At 35.1% G+C, this 14,823-nt stretch overlaps 1 long non-coding RNA gene across 1 annotated transcript in view; it reads left to right on the plus strand.

Annotated features, from left to right (window-relative positions):
* LOC137227153 (uncharacterized) overlaps positions 1-14,477 on the plus strand; it is a 44,351-nt gene extending 29,874 nt beyond the window's left edge. The window contains exons 2-3 of the long non-coding RNA XR_010944722.1: positions 5,796-5,854; positions 14,400-14,477. This is a non-coding gene — a long non-coding RNA (uncharacterized lncRNA). The remainder of the gene's footprint in view (positions 1-5,795; positions 5,855-14,399) is intronic.
* The last annotated feature ends 346 nt before the right edge of the window (positions 14,478-14,823 follow it).

A 14,823-nucleotide genomic window follows, 5' to 3' on the forward strand; every position in this document is an offset into this window, starting at 1 on the left:
ATTAAGTGGAAGACAAAAAAATACCTCTGAAAGCTAAAAAGCAAAAGACAGACTGGCTAGAGTCCTCTAGACTTGAGGAATGGCAACAAGGTGAGTTCCCTGGGTTTTCTTTTAATTGCTCTCAGATATCCCAAATTGGGTGCTGGAGAGGTCTTTAACACCGAATCACCAGCAGGCGTAGACAAAAACAAACAAACAAAAAGCCTCAAGAATAGTTTTCTTTCTCTGTTCACATGACAGAGAATGGAAAAGCTCAACAGAGAACCAGTAAGGTGCTCCAGCATCTGCTCTTGAGCCAAGACACATGTGGATTGATTCACTCAGAGCAGCAACCTCAAAGACTTGTAGGCCAACCCAAAACACACTCCACAATCAGTGCACTGGTGGGCTGTTCAATCCGCCTACATTGGCAATATAAAATCCCTGGCAGGCCAGCCTAACACTGATTCAATATCTAGGTAACTAACTACCTGATCTGCCTTCAGAGGCAGCAACAAAATCCCAAAAATTTGACCCATCCTCAGCTCAACACTAGGGCAGGGAATGGAACCCTATATTAAACATAGCAGTATCATTCATAAAGCCTGATATAGCCCACCCCTTCACCAAATGACATAGGAGACACAGCCTATTGGCTTCTGTTCTCACATCTCCAGATGTGAATATGGACCAGTGACACCAGTTAAATCCAGAATGTTAGAGTAAATCAAGCAGAAGAAAGGACCACTCAGCTCAAAGATGGGTCATTGATAATTATTCAGTTAAAGTAGAAAAAAAGAATAAAGAAAGCAAGCAGCTTATAGGACACCGACAAGAAGACCAGTATACACATGATGGAAGTCATAGAAAGAGAGAGAAAAAAAGAGAGAGAAAGGACCAGATAGCTTATTTAAAAAAAAAATAATGGCTGAAAATTTCCCAAATCTGAAAAAAGAAATGGGCATCCACATGCACAAAGCCCAAAATGTCTCAAATGAGATGAATCCAAAGAAACCCAGATGAAGACTCATTAAAACTGTGAAAAGTCAGAGACAAGAAATTCTGAAAGTGGCAAGAGAAAACAACACGTCACATACAAAAGAACCACCATAAAACTGTGAGTAGATTTTTCAGCAGAAATCTTGCAAGTCTGGAGGAAGTGGGATGATGTAGTTAAAATGCTGAAAGAAAAAACTATCAACTAAGAATGCTATACCTGGCAAAACAGTCTTTCAAAAAATAAAGAAGACATAAGGACATCACTAAACAAACAAAAGCTGAAGGAGTTTATCACTGTAAACTGTAATAAACTGTAAGGCACTGTAAGTGCTAATGAGATTTTTTAAAGTTGAAAGGATGCTAAACAGCAACATGATAGTGTAAGAAAGTATGAAATATACATACATATATATTATATAAACATATAAATGTAAACTCATCTATAGATAAAACCAGAATACATTATAACTTTAATTGTGATGGGTAAATTACTTTTAATTTTAGTATCAAAGTCAATGATGAAAGTATTAAAAATAACTAAAACTGAAAAACATGTTAAAGAATACACAGTAAAAATTGAAATATAAGTTGTGACAACAACAACATAAAGTGTGAGCTAAAGAGAAGTTAAGTGTAGAGTTTTTGTATGCAATTGAACTTAAGTTGTTATCAGCTTAACATAGACTACGTTAACTATGATATTTTATGTAAGCCCCAAGGTAACCACAAAAAATATACTTATAGAAGTTACACAAAAGAAAAAGAGAAAGGAATTAATGCATATAAAATACAAAAAAATTCAAAACACAATGGAAGGCAACAAGAGAGGAAAAAAGACATAAAAGAACAAAAAAGATTGATAGAAAACAAAGGACAAAATGATAATATTAGATCATTCCTTACCAATAATAACTTTAAACATAAATGGATTAAACTCTCCAATTAAAAGACATAGAGTGGCTTAATGGATGTAAAAAAATAAGACTCAATTATATGTTGTCTAGAAAAAATCCTCACTTTAGATGTAAGGAAACACATAGGCTATAAGTGAAGATTGGAAAAAGATATTCCCTATAAATGGTAACCAAAAGAGCAGAAATGACTAGACATATCAGACGGAATAAACTTTAGGTCAAAAACTGTCAAAAGAGATAAAGAATAACATTATATAATGATAAATGGATTAATCCACCAGGAAAGTATAAGAAATATATATACGCACCCAACATCAGAGCAATATAAATATATAAAGCAAACATTGACAGAACTGAAGGGAGAAATAGACAACAATTCCATAAAAGTAGACTTCAATACCCCACTTTCAACAAAGGATAGAACATCTAGACTGAATATCAACAAGGAAATAAAGGATTTTATAGCACTATAGACCAAATCAATCTAAAAGACATATACATAATATCCCACCCAACAGCAGCAGAATACAGTTTCTCAAGATTACATGGATGTCTCTTCAAAATAGATCACATAGCTACAAAACAAATCTTAATAAACTTAAAGATATAGAAATCATACCAGGTATCTTTTGTGATTACAATTAAATGAAACTAGAAATCAAAGGCAAAGGGAAAAATGGAAAATTTACAAATAGGTTGAGATTTAAAATCATACTGTTAACAACATTGAATCAAAGAAGAAATCAAAAGAGAAACTAAAAAATGCCTTGAGACAAAAATGAAAATGCACATACTGTAACTTATGGGATGCAGCAAAAGCAGTACTAGAAGGGAAGTTTATCATGATAGATGCCTACCTCATGAAACAAGAAAAAATCTCAAACAGCTTCACATTCCACCTAAAAGAACTGGAGAAGAACACACTAAGCCTAGAACTAGTAGAAAGAGAGAGATAACAAAGATCAGAGTGGAAATAAATAGAAACTAAAAATACAGTACAGATAGCTTATTTTTTGAATAAAAAATAAATAAAATAAAAATATGTGATACACAGACACGCACATCCATTTTCTTGATCCATTCAGCCATCAATGGACACTTAGACTATTCCATGCCTTGGCTATTGTAAATAATGCTGTAGTGAATATGAGAGTGAAGATATCTTTTTGGTATAGTGATTTTGTTTTCTTTGAATAAATACCCAATAGAATTACTGGATTATGTAGTTCTATTTTTAATTTTTTGAGGAAACTTCAGGTTGTTTTCCATAGTGGCTATACCAATTTACATTCCTACTAAAGTATACAAGGGTCCCCTTTTCTCCACATCTTTGCCAATACTTGTTATTGCTTGTGTTTTTGATAATAGCCATTCTGACAGGTGTGAGGTTTTGTGGTTTTGATTTGTGTCTCTCTAATGATTACCGATGTTGAGGACCTTTTCATGTATGTGTTGGCCATTTGTATGTCTTCTTTGGAATAAATGTCTATTCACTTCCCACGCTCATTTTTAAATTGGGTTTTTTTTTTAATTGAGTTGTATGAGTTTTATATATATATTGTATATTAACCACTTATCAGATATATGATTTGCAAATATATTCTCCCATTTGGTAGGGTGCCTTTTCATTTTGTTGGTTTCCTTTGATGTACAGAAACTTTTTGGTTTGATGCAGTCCCACTAATTTATGTTTGCTTTTATTGTCTTTCCTTTCGGTGTCAAATCCAAAAAGTTATTGCCGAGATTGATGTCTAGGAGCTTACCCCCTGTGATTTCTTTTAGGAGTTTGATGGTTCAGGTCTTACATTCAAGTCTTTAATCCAATTTGAGTTGATTTTGTTTATGGTAAAAGATTGTGGTCCAGCTTCATTCTTTTGCATGTGGCTGTCCAGTTTTTCTAACACCATTTATTAAAGAGACTGTTCTTTCCCCATTGTGTTTTTTTTTTTTTTCTTGCGGTATGCGGGCCTCTCACTGCCGTGGCCTCTCCCGTTGCGGAGCACAGGCTCCGGATGTGCAGGCCCAGCGGCCATGGCTCACGGGCCCAGCCTCTCCGCGGCATGCGGGATCCCCCCGGACCGGGACATGAACCCGCATCCCCTGCATCAGCAGGCGGACTCCCAACCACTGCGCCACCAGGGAAGCCCCCATTGTGTTCTTGAAAACTATGACTATGACTTTGTAATATAGTTTAAATCAGGAGGTTTGATGCCTCCAGCTCTTTTGTTTTTCTCAAGATTGCTTTGGTTATTGTGGGTCTTTTGTGGTTCCATAAAAATTATAGGATTTGTACTATTTTTGTGAAAAATGCCATTGGAATTTTTATTGGAATTGCATCAACTCTCTAGATCATTTTACCTGTGTGGACATTTTAACAATTTAATTCTTCCAATCCATAAGCATAAAATACCTTCCTATTTCTTTTTTGTCTTTTTCAGTTTCTTTCATCAATGTCTTTATAGTTTTCAGTGTACAGGTCTTTCATCTCCTTTGTTAAATTTATTCCTAGGTATTTTATTCTTTTTGATGTAATTGGAAATGAGATTTTCTTAATTTCTCTATCAGAAGTTAATTATTAGTGTATAGAAATGCAACAAATTTTTGTGTATTGATTTTGTATCCTGCAAATTTACTTATTAGTTCTAACAATTTTTGGTGGAGTCTTTAGGATTTTTTACATATATCATCTGCAAATATGATAGTTTTGTTAGTTTTATTTTTTCCTTTCTTATTTGGATGCCTTTTATTTCTTTTCTTGCTTAATTGCTCCGGCTAAGACTTCTGGTACTATGTTGAATGAAAGTGGCAAGACTGGACATCCTTGTCTTGTTCCTGATCTTAGAGAAAATGCTTTTAGTTTTCAGCTTTTTACCTTTGAGTGTGATAAGAGCTGTGAGCTTGTCATATATGGCCTTTATTGTGTTGAAGTGTGTTCTTTTTATACCCAATTTGTTGAGAGTTTTTATCATACATAGATGTTGAATTTTGTCAAATGATTCTTTGCATCTATTAAGTTGATCGTATGAGTTTTATTCTTCATTTTGTTAATGTGGTGTAAAACACTAATTAATTTGTGTATATTGAATCATCCTTGCATCCCAGAAATAAATCCTACTTGATCGTGGTGTATGATCCATTTAGTGTATTGCCAAATTCAATTTGTAAATATTTTGTTGAGGATTTTTACATCTATCTTAATCAGGGATATTGGCCTATAGGTCTAATGTGTCGTTTTAAGTCCAGTGCTTCTTTTTTGATTTTCTGTTTGGATAATCCACCCATTGATAAAAGTGCGGTATTGAAGTCCTCTACTATTTTTGTATTGCTGTCCTTTTCTCCCTAGGTCTGTTAATATTTGCTTTATAGATTTATATGCATGCATAAATATTTACAAATTTATATCCTCTTTCAATTGAAGCAAAGTTTCTGTAGGCTAAGTAGTCTTATTTATACCCATGACTAGGAGACAGTGTTACAAAGTAGGCATCAGTCTGAAGCATTATTGATTGCTAGGTTCAAATACCAGGACTTATTCTTACTAGATATGTTGATTAAATTCTCATGGAGTTGGTTTCTTTTCTTGTAAAATGGAAATGAAATGTATATCTTCTGGGATGGTTTTGGTGGTTAAATGAGATAACCCAGGTTAAATATTAGGGACAATGCCTACCATATTAAATGTTTGATAAATAATAGTTTTATTATTTTTAAATAAAACCAACAAATGATTTCACAAGTTTCTAGTTAATTCTGTCTACAAACTATTCTTTCTTTTATACTGAACAGGAAATAACTTTCTAAACAAATGGATTTTCGTTAAAGAGTCTGTTTGAAGCAGCGTTTCTGTGTGTGATTCTGTATCTTTAGAAACATCTGCACCTTAATACTTTGTTTCTTTTTCAGCAAGCAAGAAAAACAGAAAATACACACTATGAATTTCCAGCTTTTTCTAAGCCTTTAAGGTAATTTTTGTCATCAATTTTCCTCTAACATTTTATCTTCTGTTTTGTTCACTTCTCTGTTTTTCAGGAGCACAGGATTTTGCATAACAAACTGGAGAGTCACTTCCTTTTTCCTTTGAAATGGATACTTTTCCTGGCTCCTTTAATTTTGGCATAAGTACAAGAGGTATGAAAACTCTTTCAGATTTAATAATGTAAAACAAAATCTTTCTGAGAACATTTGAGTTGAACAGTTTTAAAAGGGAAAACTGCATAGTTTAAAGTCATTTCCCCTGTCTCATTGTGAGGTATTTTCCTTTCAGCTCATCTTTAACAAAAGATCCATTTAGTTAATTCTATATTTCTTAGCCTTGGAGGCATGAACATATGAAATGGGCAAGACAGCTATGATATTTTAATAGTATTTAAAAAAAATAAACGGCTTTTTAGAACAGTTTTAGATTTACAGAAAAACTGCAGATATAGTACAGAGTTCCCATATATGCTCATGCCCATTCTTTCCCCATAAGGAACATTTTACATTAAATGGTACACTTTTCACTGCTGAACCAATATTCACACATTATTAAGGTCCATGTTTATTTCAGATTTCCTTAATTTTTACCTAATGTCTGTTTTTAGTTCTAAGACCCCATCTAGGACACCATGTTATGATAAGACATCATGTCTTCTTAGGTTCCTCTGGCTGTGGCATTGTTGTTTTTGATGACCTTGACAGTTTTGAGGAGTACTGGGCAGATGTTTTGCAGAATACCCCTCAACTGAGGCTTATCTGAGTTTTTAAATGATTAGATTGAGATTATAAGTTTTTGTAAGGAAGGCCACAGAGGTGAAGTTCCATTTCATCACATCATATCAAGTGTGCCTCCTGTCAACTTGATATCACTGTTGATGGTGGTCATCTAGCTTGTTTGTGTTTGTCCAACTTCTCCACTGTACAGTTACTCTTTTTTTCCCTTTTTTCATATTGTACTCTTTGGAAGGACGTCACTTTGCACAGCCCACATCTAAGGAATGGGGAATTATGCACTTCCTCTAAATTCCTAACACCCACTAGTTCTTTTATTGTTTTTTTACTGCCTTTTGCAGAATGTCATATAACTGAAATCATATATTAGGTAGATTTTTCAGATTTTCTTTCACTTAGTAGTATGTACTTAAGGTTCATCCATGTCTTTTTGTTGCTTCATTTCTTTTTATTACTGAATGCTATCCCTTGTGTTGATAAAACCAGTATGTTTATTCATTCACATATTGAAGGTCATTTTGGTTTCTTTCAGTTTTTGGTGATTGTGAATAAAGCTGCTATAAACATTCATGTTCTGGTTTTTGTACGAACATAAGTTTTCAAATTACTTGCATAAATACTGAGGAGTACGATTGTTGGATTTTATGGCAAAACTATGTTTAACTTTGCAAGAAACTTACAAACTGTCTTCCAAAGTGTTTGTACCATTGTGCTTCTACCAGTAATGAATGAGAGTTCCTCTTGCTCTGTGTCCTTACCAGCAATTTGTATTGTCTGCTTTTTGGGTTTTACTTATTCTAACAGGTATGTAGGGGTATTTCATTGTTTTAATTTGCAATTTCCTCATGACAAATGATGTTGAGAATCCCCTCCTCTGCTTATTTGCCATCTGTACATTTTCTCTGAGTGTTTGTTCAGATTTTTTTCCCATTTCTAAATTGGGTTGTTTGTATTATTATTGTTGAGTTTTTAGGGTGATTTGTATTTGGGTCAAATCCTCTATCATATATATGTTTTGTTATAATTTCTCCCATCTGTGACTAACTTTTAAAATTCTCTTTACTGTGTTTTCCACAGAGCAGAATTTTTAACTGTAATAAAATCCAATATGTCATTTTTATTCTTTTATGAATCATGCTATTGGTGTTATATCTAAAAATTTGTTGTCAAAGCATCCAGACATTGTCTTATGTTTTCTTCTGGAAGTTTTATAGTTTCGTGTTTTATATGTATGTTTATGATCCATTTTGAGTTAATACTTACGGAAGTTGTAAGGTTTGTGTCTTTGGATGTTCAATATTCTCAACAACATTTGTCAAAAGATGATCTTTCTCCATTGATTTGACTTTATTACTGCAACAAAAATCAGTAGACTATATTTGTGTGGGTTTGTTTCTAGGCTCTCTGTTTTGTTTCATTAATGTGCACAATTCTTTCACCAATACCATGTGCTTTTTTTTTTTTAACTATAGCTTTATAAAGTGAGCCAGATAGCATAGTCCTCCAACTTTGTTGTTCTTTAAAATTATGTGGGTTATTCTAAGTCTTTGGCCTTTTTTAAAAACTTTAGAATCTGTTTATAAATATCTACAAAATAACTTCTTGGGTTTTTGATTGTAATTGCGTTGAATGTATAGATCAATTTGGGAAGAATGGACATTTTAATAATATTTAGTTTTTTCAATCCATAAACATGAAATACTTCTCTTTTTACATAGATGTTCTTTGATCTTTTTAATCAGAGTCTTTTAGTTTTTCACACTTAGATCCTGCACATATTTTGTTATACTTAAACCTAAGTTTTTTTTTTCATCTTTTTGAGCTATTGGCAAATTTTTAAATCTCCAAATATTTGGAAATTTCCCAGCTAATTTTCTATTTTATTTATTTATTTATTTATTTATTTTTTGCGGTGCGCGGGCCTCTCACTGCTGTGGCCTGTCCCATTGCAGAGCACAGGCTCCTGACGCACAGGCTCAGCGGCCACGGCTCACGGGCCCAGCCACTCCGCGGCATGTGGGATCTTCCCGGACCGGGGCACGAACCTGTGTCCCCTGCATCGGCAGGCGGACTCTCAACCACTGCGCCACCAGGGAAGCCCTCTATTTTATTTTTTATTTCTAGCTTAACTCTGTAGTGGTCTGAAAACATACTTTATATGAGAAGTTGATAGTCACAGAAATAGTAAAGACATAGAAAATATGAATGACCCTGTCAGACATCTTGATCTGACACTGATGGAACACTATGCCCTATCTGTGTAAAACACACATTCTTTTCAAGTGTGCATGGAACATTCAGTAAGATATACCATCTATAGGACCATAAACTGAGACTCAATCAATTTCAAAATTTTGAAATAGTTAAAGTATGTTATCTACTATAACAATCAAATTAGAAGTTAATACTAAGATATCTAGAAAAGCCTTTAACATTTGCAAACTGAGCAATACACTCCCATATAATCTATGTGTCAATAAAGAAATCTCAAGAGAAATTCAAAAGCTGTTTCAAACTGAATGGTAATGAATAATAAAACATCTAAATTATGTAGTTTGCAGCTAAAGCAATGCTATTATTAGGAAATACTAGACACATGCTATTAGAAAACACTAGAAAATGCTATTATTAGAAAATTTCTAATAAGAAAGACTCAATCAGGGAAGAAAAAGAGTAAATTAAACCTAAAGCAGGCAGAAGGAAGGAAATAATAAAGAGTAGAAACCGAGGAAACAGAAAATTAGCAAAGCCAAATTTTCTTCATTGGAAAAACTAATAAAAATGATACGCCTCTAGTGAGGATAATCAAGAAATAAAAGAGAAAACATACAGTACCAATTTCAAGAAAGAAACAGGTGATATCACTTCAGACCCTACAGGCATTAAAGGGATAAAAGGGATATTATGAATAACTTCATGAAATGAATAATTTCCTTGGAAACATACAATTTATCAAAAGTAATTTAAGATTACATAGAAAATCTCAATTGCTATTGATCTGTCAAAGAAATTGAATTTATCAAAACCTTCTGCTCGAAGAAAATTTCATGCACAGAGCATATAAAAAAGTTTCACAGTGGGGTTCAAGACAGCAATGCAAGAAGATGCTGAACTCACCTCCTCTGACAGACACACTGAATATACAGCTACATATGGAACAACATCCTCTGGAAAAAACCTAAAAACTGACTGAGTAGCTCCTAAACATACATACAGAAGACGAACAAATGGCCAACAGGCACGTGGAAAGGTACTCAACATCACTCATCATGGGGCAAGGCAAATTAAAACCACAATGAGATATCACCTCACACTTGTTACAGTGGCTGTTATCAAAAAGATAAGAAATAACAAGACCTAGAGTCTGTCATACACAGTGAAGTAAGTCAGAAAGAAAAAGACAAATACAGTATGCTAACACATATATATGGAATTTAAGAAAAAAAAATGTCATGAAGAACCTAGGGGTAAGGCAGGAATAAAGACGCAGACCTCCTAGAGAACGGACTTGAGGTTATGGGGAGGGAGAAGGGTGAGCTGTGACGGGGCGAGAGAGAGTCATGGACATATACACACTAACAAACGTAGTAAGGTAGATAGCTAGTGGGAAGCAGCCGCATGGCACAGGGATATTGGCTCAGTGCTTTGTGACAGCCTGGAGGGGTGGGATAGGGAGGGTGGGAGGGAGGGAGACGCAAGAGGGAGGAGATATGGGAACATATGTATATGTATAACTGATTCACTTTGTTATAAAGCAGAAACTAACACACCATTGTAAAGTAATTATACCCCAATAAAGATGTTAAAAAAAAATAAATAAATAAAATGAAAAAAAAAAAAAGAAATAACAAGTGTTGGCAAGGATGAGAAGAAAAGGGATCCCTTGTGCATTGTTGGTGGGAATGTAAATTGGTCCAGCCGCTATGGAAAATAGTTTGGAGGTTACTCAAAAAACAAAAAATAGAACTACCATATGATCCAGCAATTCCACTTCTGAAGAAAACGAAAACACTAACTCAAAAAGTAGATTCACTCCCATGTTCATGAAGCATTATTTAAGTAGCCAAGAAATGAAAATAACCTAATTGTTCATTGATGGATGAATGGGTAAAGAAAATGCAAATAAAGAAGTGTGTGTGTGTGTGTATGTGTGTGTGTGTGTGTGTATGCTAAGTGAACTGTCAGCCAGATAAAGATAAACACTACACGATTTTACTTATATGTGCAAGGTAAAATAACAACAAAAATACAGAGAAAAAAAAAAGCTCACATAAAGACAACCGATAGGTGTTTGCCAAAGGCAGGGGGTGAGGGATGAATGAAATGGGTGAAGTGAGTCAAAAGGTTCAAACTTCCAGTTACAAAATAAATCATGGGGATGTAATATACAGCATTGTTGCTATAGTTAATAATACCATATTGCATATTTGAAAGATGGTGAGAATAGATGTTAAAAGGTCTTATTGCGGGACTTCCTTAGTGATGCAGTGGTTAAGGATCTGCCTGCCAATGCAGGGGACATGGGTTCGAGCCCTGGTCCAGGAGGATCCCACATGCCTCAGAGCAACTAAGCCCGTGCGCCACAACTACTGAGCCTGTGCTCTAGAGCCCGCGAGCCACAAGCACTGAGCCTGTGCACCACAACTACTGAAGCCCATGCACCTAGAGCCCGTGCTCCGCAACAAGAGAAGCCACCGCAATGAGAAGCCCGCACACCACAACGAAGAGTAGCCCCCACTCACCGCAACTAGAGAAAGCCCGCGCGGAGCAACAGAGACCCAACACAGCCAAAAATAAATAAATAAATTGATTTTAAAAAAAGTTCTTATCGCAAGAAAAAAAATTACAGCTATGTATGGTGACCAATGTTAACTAGTTTTATTGTAGTGATCATTTTGCAGGGTTAGATCACTATTTTGTATACCTGAAACTAATGTTTTATATTGACTATACCTCAATTAAAAAAAAATAGTAAAATTTGCCTTGGGTTTCCCTGGTGGTGGAGTGGTTAAGAATCCGCCTGTCAAAGCAGGGGACACGGGTTTGAGCCCTGGTCTTGGAAGATCCCACATGCCTCAGAGCAACTAAGCCTGTGCGCCACAACTACTGAGCCTGTGCTCTAGAGCCCATGAGCCACAAGTACTGAGCCCGTGTGCCACAACTACTGAAGCCCACGCACCTAGAGCTCGTGCTCCACAATGAGAAGCCACTGCAGTGAGAAGCCCGTGCACTGCAACAAAGAGTAGCCCCCGCTTGCCGCGACTAGAGAAAGACCGTGTGCAGCAACGAAGACCCAATGCAGTCAAAAATAAATACATAAAGTAGATTAAAAAAAAATAAAAATAACCTTTAAAAATAAAATAAAATTTGCCTTAATAAACAAAAGAATATCAAGAATAGAAAATTGAAAGTATTTGAGTATGACAGTACAAAGTGTGTGCTGGGTCTAGGAGATTTCAGGCTAGAGAATGAGTCAAAGGAACACTTGGGGAGAGCCTTGGTTGCTCTGTGGCTTACATTAGTTTCTAATAAATAATTACTAAAACCACAACAACTACTCCTGCAGGAACATGTATGTAGTTAGTATAATACATAGTCGTTTTTGTAACTTTTTCTTTTGATGTCACTCTATATATATCTTTTAGTACTCTGTCGAAAAGCACCATATAACATATTAATATGAAAAAAAGGTACTACAGTTAAGTGTATAACAATATTACACTATGTAGAAGAGAATTTTAAGGACCATTAACCATTTCTGTTTAAAGTGGCTTCTGGGAGTTAAATATCCTATATTTGAAAATGATATCACATTATCAAATATGCTCTTCACCTTTTTTAGTCTTATTTTAACCTCATTCTTCACAATTTCATTTTGAGCAATGCTATATATTTACCTTTGAAATCACTGCTACTGTTAAAAAAATAGGTTTCTTTCCAGAGCATTCTCATATATAAATCTTGTCTTCAAAGGAAATACAGATCTTCCTTGCTTACAGTGGGGTTATGTCCTGATAAACCCACTGTGAATTGGAAACATCTTAAGTCAAAAATGCATTTAACAGACCTAACCTACCCAACATCATAGCTTAGCCCAGCCTGCTTTAAACATGCTCAGAACACTTACATTAGCCGACTGTTGAGGAAAACCGTCTAACACAATGCCCATTTGCTGAATATCTATCATGTAATTTATTGAATCCTGCGCTGAGGGTGAAAAACAGCATGGTTGTGTGGGTAGAGAATGGTGGTGAGTAGGTTTCGGTTAGCTTACCCTCGTGATCACGTGGGTGATGGGTAGCTGTGGCTGCCACTGCCCAGCATCACAAGAGAGGATCAGACCAAATATTGAAAAAAGTTCAAACCTCAGAATTCAAATACAGTTTCTATTGAATTTGTATGGCTTTCTCACTATAGTAAAGTCAAAAAATCATAAGTCAAACCATCATATATTGGGAACCGTCTGTACTTCCTTGCTGGGTTTCATTCATTCTCAGATTACTTTAGTAATATTAAAAATGCCAGAGAGATTTGTAGGGATTCAAACATTTTCTCCTCAAATCATATAGATTCACCCTCAAAAGCCACTATTATATCTAAAGTGGCTGTATTTTCAACTACTACCTACCTGTCCAACTGAGTGACATTTTTAGATAAGAGTTGGTGGCTTTGTCTAGTTGCCCTTGGCTAGCCTCTGAACCATAGCATATAGAATTCATCCTATTTCTGGTTGTTTTGTAAAGCATGAAATGAAGAGGCTTGAGCAGAGAAGAAAAATCCAAAATTCCCCTTAGGTGATTAGGATTTTGGTCCTAAAATCCAGGTCCAGATTATCTCACTCTTGAATTCATTTAACTAAGTCTTTCTGAGAGTGGAAATTGATGAGCTAAAATGGATGCTGGGTGATGTCCTCAGCTACTATCCTTAAGGCAGGCATCTTTAACAAGGAAACACATCCCTATTCAGTTTTTGGATAATAATTTGGATTATAGCCAGTAGGCTTTTGTATTCCCAACTCAATATCAGTTGCTGGGGAGCACTCAACGATTTTTTATTAAAATGCCCTCATGAGTTTGTCCAGAAGTATTTTAAATTTTGGGTACCACTCATTAACAACAGGCAATGAAATTTGCTTCCTCACTAACGTTGATTGAATACAGTGGCCAATTTATCCTAGATGTGTGGGTAATATATATCATGTAAAAATTTTCAGGATTTTCTCTGAGGCCACAAGCAGCCACTCTAAGTGTGGAAAGAGTTATTTCCACATAATAAATGACTTTTTCTTACTCTGGACCAAAGGCTGGCATCATACAGTATTTCATGATATTCTCTTTGAACTTCTCCAAAGTCATGGTCTCTTTTAGTATTGTGAGGTTTGGGATCTTGGTGGTTACTGCCTGTTTGGCACAATGATCGACAAGGTCATTTCGTTTTGCTTAGATAGCTCTCTTTGAATGGGCTTCTATCTTGAAAATAGCCAACTCCTTAAAAAAAATTATAGCTATTAAAGTGTCCCGGGAGGGTGGGAGGGAGGGAGACGTAAGAGGGAAGAGATATGGGAACATATGTTCATGTATAACTGATTCACTTTTTTATAATACACCATTGTAAAGCAATTATACTCCAATAAAGATGTTAAAAAAAAAATGTCCCTAATATGCTGGCCATTCTAAACTAGGGTTCCTACTTAGGTTAAGCAGCTTTATTTTTCTCTAAAGCTTTCAGAAATAATAGACTATTTCCAAAGTATTTCTACTATTAGTGTGTGTATAAAACCCTATTCTTTTTATTTAGCCAGGAAGCTATTGGGATCGCAACAAGTTCTGTCATCTGGGAAGATTTTGCCTCTGGAAAGGAGTCATATTCTAGTGGTGAGTTGAGATCTGCTATAATATATTCAGCCTGATATTTTCTGGCTCTGTTATTAAGAGATGACTGAAGAGCAAGATTAAATCTAGATTTCTAGGGATGTTTTAATAAACTTATTAGGAGTGTTTTGATAAATCTATTAGATATTTGAAAAACAGCAATTAGGGAGTCATGAACTTCCCTTCTGTGGAAGAAGAGAAGTAGAATTTAAAGTATTACAAGGATGAATGGAAATGCAGTAAGAAATATGACTTGATAGGAAATAAGCCTTCTTACTGGTAAATATTGCATTGTTTCAGTGGGTGGCAAAGTTTGGCAACTTAAACCATTAGGTTTAAGACAGACTCTA

Source organism: Pseudorca crassidens, chromosome 7, assembly GCF_039906515.1.
Source record: "Pseudorca crassidens isolate mPseCra1 chromosome 7, mPseCra1.hap1, whole genome shotgun sequence".
Classification (NCBI taxonomy): domain Eukaryota; kingdom Metazoa; phylum Chordata; class Mammalia; order Artiodactyla; family Delphinidae; genus Pseudorca; species Pseudorca crassidens.